We start from the raw sequence: 8,734 nt of genomic DNA, 5'->3' as shown, positions 1-8,734 counted from the left end.
TATCTACCTATATGCGGTATTTACCTACCGTTCCAAGTAAATTTGCATGTGCCAAACTCTAAACCTTCAGATAATAATCTATTTTGTATGCCTAAATCACTCATGTAGTGACTAGGGGTTGTTAGTGTCTTCCATGCTAGATGGGTTATTCTCACGATGAGTGGACTCTGCTCATCATTCACGAGAAAATGGCTCGTAACCGATATGCCCAGTTCCATGCTCAAATCAAATCAAATATAATTGCAAACAAAACTCCCCCATGATTGTTGATAGTTGGACAGTACCCGTTGTTTCAGACCATCCGTGGAATGTGCTTGTTGGTGGTGGGGGAGTAAAAATTTTACCATTCTATTTGGGAACCGCCTATAATGTGTCTAGCATGGAAGATAGTGAGAACTCTTAGTTGTTATGTTGACAATGAAAGCATACCTCTCAAAGTTTTTTTCATCTCTGTTTTAAAAGCTTCGAGTTCTAGCACCTTTGCAAATCCATGCTTCTTTCTGCGAAGGGCCTATCTTTTACTTCTATGCAAGAGTCAGTAGTATTCCTTCTCATTCCAACCTACTCTTTAGTTGGCAAACATCATGTGTTGGGGAAAGATCTAAGCATATATGGCCATTCAAATATATTTGATCATGAATTATTATTGTTGACAATTATCTATATGATAAGTAAGTTGGGAGGCGAAACATTAAGTCCCTATCTTTCTCTGTGTTCGATGGATGCTATTTGTTCTAAAAATATGCTTTGAGTGGTAGCAATCATGGAAGACTATATGATGGTTGAGTATGTGGGATTTGCTAAATCAAATCTCTTACATAGACCCTTCCTGAAAATAAGATGAATTGCAATTGTTTGATTACTGAGAGCATGGTTTATTAGTTTTCAAGAAAGTTTATGGTCTATGCTTTAACATGTGATCACTGGCGGGAGGTCGTTGGTGGCGAGGAGGCGATCTAGAGACCCGAGGAGGCAGAGCAGGATATGCGTGGGCTGAGGGCTTTTGAAGATATTTCCAAAATCTCATCTGTGGGTATATATATATCCCGACTCTGTCGATGTGACCGAGTGGAACAACTCAGTGGCACCGAGATGCAGAATCGCAAGCGGTTACTGCAACTCGGTGTGACCGAAATGTTCAAATCGGTTGCACCGAGATGAAAATCTAGATCAACTTAGTGAACTCGGCGTGACCGAAATGGATGACTCAGTCATACTGAAATGCACAAAGAGGTTTTGGAAGTTTAAGTCTATGAAAATCGGGGACTCCGAGTGCTCCTCACACAGTGTGGTTGAATCTGACTTGATCAAACTTTGTGATGTAGCATGAATAGAGTTTGAGACGAGAAAAGCATAGATAGCTAGAGGAGGTTCTTAGGCATTCTTGTCCATCCACTTGGCAAAAGAGAAAAAAGCCAAACAATCAAAGCAACAAGTGGATGTCCTCGAATGAGTAAAACATGCAACCAACATGCTCACACAATAAAATGGCAAATGAAATATGTGGCAAAGCATGCATAAACACTCTAGCATTTATCAGGCAATTTACGATGACTAGGTTATCTATATATGAGTATATTGACTTAGGAGTCAAATGAGAACATTTGATCATAGGTCATACTCATCGTTTAAGCACAAGTGGGGTTACCACTTTTACATAAAGCATTGTTGTGTTCACACCGTTAGAGTTGCTTTAGCTCAATTCTTAGAGTAAAGCTCCCCCTAGATGTGATATCCCCCTAAGAGGGATGAACTAACCTTGGGTTTTGTCGATGATGACTCCATGTAGGTGTTGAAGATGTGGACGCTCAATGTTGATGTAGATCATTCGGAGCAATCCATTGGAGTGAGTTGCAATTTCAATACCTATATGGGTTAGTCCCACAAGGAACAAACAAGGATATCCATGGACATAGAATGATGTACACACAAGATGATTGCCATGAAAGAATTAGGTTACCTTGTCTGTTGTCTTACCAACAAGAGGGTTTGTGACTCGTTGAACTAGTGTAAGATATGGAAGTTGTTTGGACTTGTTCTTGCCAAAATGATATGAGTGAAGTGTGTTGGCGGAGTCACCCTCAAGAACTCTCTAGTTCTTCTTCTTCGGGATCCACGTCATCTTGATGGGAACCCTTGGGGTTGTAGTCTTACTTGATGAAGTAGAACTTGATGTAGCCTTGGGAACCCACTTGACCAAGGCCCTGGGAGCTTCTTCAAATGCATCAATCTCCTCTTAAAGCTTATCCTTGCCTTTTTGCTTCTGGTCTTGTGGTGGAAGATCATCTTGAGCTTGTGTTCCTTGGAAAGAAGTAGGATCATACTTCTCTTGTTGAGGAACAAACTTCGTCTTGGGGTATTGATCTTCTTCCCACTCAACTCCATTGGCATTGAACTTCCATTCAAAACCAACACCTTGATTCTTCCGATGCCTTCCTTGCTTGCGTACAATTTCCTCAAATTGCTTACTTCCGGCAAGGCTCTTGTAAACACCCTTCTCTATAATTCCCTTCAATAAGCTATTTTCTTTCTCAAGTGTAACTTGGCTAAGAGAATCATTAGTGGAATCAAGAGAACTACTAGAAGCAACAATATTAGATTTAGCATGATTATTGTTACTACTAGAGGAAGAATCTTTCTTACTTTTGTTGCTAGATTTAACTTGTGGCATGTAAGTAGACAAGAGTAAACGCTTGGCAATGTAAGAATAACTTTTCTTGCGAAGATCATCATTGATTGCCTTTAAAAACTCATGCTCTTGCTCTAGGTTGAGCTTTTCAAAGCGTAACTTCTCATGAGTCTTTAAAAGTTCTCAATGATCTTCCAAGGTAGTTTCATAAGCTAACTTAAGAGTATTTAGCTATTTAGTTAGGCGATCAATCTCCTTCTTATCATCATCATTCATTTTATCTTGATTTGCATGATTAATAGCAAATTCATCATATTTTTCATAACTAGAGTTATCAACAAGTAAATCATCATCACCTAGCAAGTTATCTTCATCACTATTGAAATCAACATACTCGGGGTGTGATACCTTTGGGCCTTTAGCCATGAAGCATCTTCCAATTCCTTCATTTGGTGAGTCAAATATGTCATAGGAGTTGGTTGACACAAGTGCTAGACCGGCAACACCTTCATCTTGAGTATATGCGGAGTCAGAGTGACAACTTCTTTCGGAGTGATGGTGGGAATCGGAGTCGGATACCCATTCACCAACATGAGCTTGATGTCTTCATTTTGTGTAGCTCTTTGATGATTTGTCCTTCCTTTCCGAATCCTTGCTTCTCCGGGAGGTTCTTTGTTCATAACGATCATCTCTACTCCTTCTCTCTCTTGGTGGTGATTCTTCTTTTCTACTTCTTCTTTTAGGTGAATCTTATCTCCTTTCGTAGGGAGTCGTACACTCATTGGAGTAGTGTCCGGGTCTTCCACAATTGTCGCAATTATGTTCACGACTCGAAGATCTTTTGTCATTGTAGGACCTTGACTTGGAACTTCTTTCCTTGCTTCTACTCTTGTAGAACTTGTTGAAGTTCTTCACCATTAGGCTCAATTCTTCATTGAAGGTTTGATTCTCACTTGATGATGTAGGAGCATCACATGAGGCTTTGTAAGCACCACTTGACTTGTTGTGAATCTCTTCTTTATCCTTGAGTGACATCTCATGAGAAAAATTTCTTCCAATGACTTCCGTTGGCTTGAAATCTTTGTAATTGGGCATCATTTGGATCAATGTGCACACGGTATCATATTTTCCATCCAAGGCTCTTAGGATCTTCTTGATGATGAATCTATCATTCATATCTTCACTTCCTAAGCCGGTAATCTCATTTGTGATGAGAGCAAGCCTGGAGTACATTTCAGCGACACCTTCACCATCCTTCATTTTGAACTTGTCAAGCTAACTTTGAAGCACATCCAATTTGGATTCCTTGATGGAGTCAGTACCTTCATGCATATCAATCAAAGTATCACAAATTTCCTTTGCATTCTCAAGACGGCTGATTTTGTTGAATTCTTCGGGGCACAATCCATTGAAGAGAATATCACAAGCTTGAGCGTTGTATTGCAACATCTTCAACTCTTCCGCGGTAGCTTCACGGTTCGGTTCTCTCCCATCAAAGAATTCATCTTGCAAGCCAATACACACAATAGCCTAAACAGCGAGGTTATGTCCAAGAATATGCGTTTTCATCTTATACTTCCAACTAGCAAAATTAGTACCATCAAAGTAAGGACCTCTACGGTGGTAATTTCTCTCGCTAGATGTCGTACTCTGCTAGGTTGTGAAACCAAGGCTATGATCACCAAAATCTATGGAAATCAAGGCAAATGGAGACTGTAGCTCTAATACCACTTGTAGGATCAAAAGTATGTCTAGAGGGGGGGGTGATTAGACGACTTGACCAAATAAATATCTAGCCTTTTCCCAATTTTAAGTCTTGGTAGATTTTAGCAACTTTACACAAGTCAAGCAATCAACCTACACATCCAATTCTAAGAGTATAGCAGCGGAATGTAAAACTTTGCACATGAAGGTAAAGGAAGGAGTTTGGAGGGAGCGAACGCAATGTTGACACGGAGATTTTTGGCGTGGTTCCGATAGGTGGTGCTATCGTACATCCACGTTGATGGAGACTTCAGCCCATGAAGGGTAACGGTTGCATGAGTCCACGGGGGGCTCCACCCACGAAGGGTCCACAAAGAAGCAACCTTGTATATCCCACCATGGCCATCGCCTACGAAGGACTTGCCTCACTAGGGTAGATCTTCACGAAGTAGGCGATCTCCTTGCCCGTACAAACTCCTTGGTTCAACTCCACAATCTTGACGGAGGCTCCCAAGTGACACCTAACCAATCTAGGGGACACCACTCTCCAAAAGGTAATAGATGGTGTGTTGATGATGAACTCCTTGCTCTTGTGCTTCAAATGATAGTCTCCCCAACACTCAACTCTCTCTCATAGGATTGGATTTGGTGGAAAGATGATTTGAGTGGAAAGTGACTTAGGGAAGGCTAGAGATCAAGATTCATATGGTAGGATTGGAATATCTTAGCCTCAACACATGAGTAGGTGGTTCTATCTCAGAAAATGAATGCTGGAAGTGTAGGCATGTTCTGATGGCTTTCCTCACGAATGAGAGGGTGGAGGGGTATATATAGCCTCCACACAAAATCTAACCGTTACACACAATTTACCAAACTCGGTGGGACCGAATCAGAAAACTCGGTTAGACCGATTTAGTTCATAATGTGATCGTTAGGCATTTCAGTGGGACTGACATGTCAACTCGGTGGGACCGATTTCTTTAGGGTTAGGGCATAATGTAATCTCGGTGTGGCCGATTACACAAACTTAGTGGGACCTACTTTGGTAATAAGCTAACTAGAGAGTTGGTTAGGCAAACTCGATGGGACCGATTCGCTCATCTCGGTGAGACCGAAATGTTATGAAGGGGAAATAGAGAGTTTGCATTGCGAACTCGATGGGACTGATCGCTCATCTCGGTTAGACCGAAACGTTACGAAGGGAAACAGAGAGTTTGCAATCCCAACTCGGTGAGACCGAGATCCCTATCAGTGAGACCAAAGTGACTGGGGTTTCTGACAGTGGCTATGTCAAATGAACTCGGTGGCGCCGGATGGATCAAATCGGTGGGACCGAGTTTGACTTTTGGTTTGGGATAAATGTGGATATGAGAAAGTGGTTGAGGGTTTTTGGAGCATATAACTAAGCATTTTGAGCAAGCAAGCCATTAAGCAACACCTCATCCCCTTTTAATAGTATTGGCTTTTCATATGGAGTCAATGTGATCTTGGATCATTAAAAGTAAAATGTAGAGTCTTGAGCTTTAGAGCTTGAGCCAATCCTTTGTCCTTAGCATTTTTAGGGGTCCACATTCCTAATCCATGCCATACCAATCATTGAACTTTCCTGAAATATTCATCTTGAAATAGCATTAGTTTAATGAGCTATATGTTGTTAATCATTACCAAAACCACCCAGGGATAGTTGCACTTTCATCCATGATATTATATTACCACCTTGGATGTTTTATATGCATTTATATGCTATTTTATATTATTTTTGGGACTAACCTATTAACTTAGAGCCGAGTGCCAGTTTCTGATTTTCCTTGTTTTGAGTTTTACAGAAAAGGAATACCAAATGGAGTCCCAATGAACTGAAAATTTACGGTGATTTTTTATGGACCAGTAGAAGCCCCCGAAGCAAAAGAGTTAGGCAAAGAGTCCCGAGTCATCCATAAGGGTGGAGGGCGCCCCCTAGGGTGCGCCCCCCTATCTTGTCGTTGACACGTGGACCCCCTAACTTGTTCTCGATGCCAAAAATTCCTATAAATATAGAAACCCCGGGAAATAAACCTAGATCGAGAGTTCTACCACCGCAAGCCTCTATAGCCACGAGAAATCAATCTAGGCCCTCTCTAGCACCCCTGCCAGAGAGGGCATCATCACTGGAGGCCATGGAGGAGGATCCTGGAGGGGGGCATCATCTCCATGGAGGCCAAGGATCAGAGGGAGAACCTCTCCCCATCTAGGGGGGGCCATGGAGAAGGAAGCACAAGGGGAGACCTCTCCTCCTCTCTCTCGGTGGAGCCGGAGTGCCGTAGGGGGAAACATCGCCGTGGTGATCTTCTCCATCAACATCACCAGCTTCATCACCATCCTCATCTCTTTTACGCGGTCCTCTCTCCCGCACCCCGTTGTAATCCCTACTTGAACATGGTGCTTTATGCCACATATTATGATCCAATGATGTGTTTCCATCCTATGATGTTTTGAGTAGATTTCTTTTGTCTTTTGGGTTGATTGATGATCTAGATTGGTTTGAGTTGTATGTTTTATTTTGGTGCTGTCCTATGGTGTCTTCCGTGATGCGCACACGTGAAGCATTCCCACTGTAGGGTGTTGCAATACGTTCATAATTTGCTTATAGTGGGTTGCTAGAGTGACAGAAGCTTAAAACCGAGTAAGGGGGTTGTTGCGTATGGGATAAAGGGGACTTGATACTTTAATGCATGGTTGGGTTTTACCTTAATGATCTTTAGTAGTTGCGGATGCTTGCTAGAGTTCCAATCATAAGTGCATATGATCCAAGAAGAGAAAGTATGTTAGCTTATGCCTCTCCCTCATAAGAAATTGCAATGAAGACTACCGATCTTGTAACAATTGCCTAGGATAATTCAGCACACCGACCCATCATTATTCCACACTCGCTATCTATAATATATAGTAATATATTCTAACTTTATGTTAACAACACCTATTTTTATATTTTAGTTCTCCGATTTCATGCAAAGTTGTCCTCTTCATACCCACAATGTAGTTTTATTTCTCGTTTCTAGATGGAAGCAAACGTTTGGTGTACTTGGAGTCGTATTGGTGGAATGATAGGACTTGAGAGAATATTGATCTTACCTTTAGCTCCTTGTGGGCTTGACACTCCATACTTATCACTTCCACCTTTGTAAATTGCTACGATGATTCCTTGCACTTGGGGATTATCACCATGTCAGTCTTCAGTAGCACCAGCAACAAATCTTGCACCATGCCATGCTTGTTGATACACTGATGAAACTCTAGAGGCTCAATTTCTTTTATTGTCAACTATGCTACTAGCCTACCGCTAAAGCTTTTTTTGCAAAACATGGAATTTATGGTCGCACATTAGCTTTTTGATCGTTTGATTGGTGGCACTAATTAATCGTAGATTTCTGTGGTCACACATTGGTTTGTTTATTCATTAACTACATAGGTTTGATTAACTGCATATTTGTGTTGGTTTATGTTTATTAGAACAGTAGGGAGATGCTTGATTAATTCTTACACCTCATTTGGTTTGGTGGAATTTCATAGGAATGGATTCCAATCCCTACATAGGATTGGTTCCTATCCTCTACATTTCAAAGAAAAATAAACATCAGCCTAGACTAAATGAGAAAATCCCTACGATGTGAACCAAGTGACATCTCTTTTCCTATTTCTACTTGGAAAAAGTCTATTTTACTCCCATGAAGAAAGTGAGTTGTTCGTATAACCCCCTTACCTTTCTTTTGGTTCACTTAATCCCCCTAATCTAACCAATACCGTTCAAAACACATTGTTGGTGGGTTTGTCAGATGGTTTGCTAACATGGACTAGGTCAAAGTGGTTTGTTGACCCCGTGAGGAAATTATATTGTGTGAAGATGAGGACGATGCAGATTTCTCCGGCACCGCTATAGAGAAGAAAAGGGAAGATGGGATCTTGTCCTGCCGCTGGTGCTGCCTCCTGATACGTCTCCGTCGTATCTATAATTTTTGATTGTTTCATGCCAATATTATTCAACTTTTACATACTTTTGGCAACTTTTTATATGATTTATTTGGACTAATTACTTATCCAGTGCCCAGTGCTAGTTCCTGTTTGTTGCTTGTTTTTGTTTGCAGAAAATCCATATCAAATGAAGTCCAAATGTGATGCAACTCCACGGAGAATTATTTTGTAATATTTGTGATTTTTGGGAGTTGGAATCACCGCAAACGGAGGCCCACACGGACCACAACCCACTAGGGCACGCCACTAGGCCCAGGCGCGCCCTGGTGTATTGTGCCCTCCTTGTACGTCAGTTGGAGCTCTACTTCGGGCGCAAGGAAGCTTATATCAGGAAAAAATCAGGTAAAAAGATTAGCGCAATCGGAGTTACGGATCTCCGGGAATATAAGAAAC

Source organism: Triticum aestivum, chromosome 1B (assembly GCF_018294505.1).
Source record: "Triticum aestivum cultivar Chinese Spring chromosome 1B, IWGSC CS RefSeq v2.1, whole genome shotgun sequence".
Classification (NCBI taxonomy): Eukaryota; Viridiplantae; Streptophyta; class Magnoliopsida; order Poales; family Poaceae; genus Triticum; species Triticum aestivum.
Note: the sequence above shows the minus strand (reverse complement) of the source record.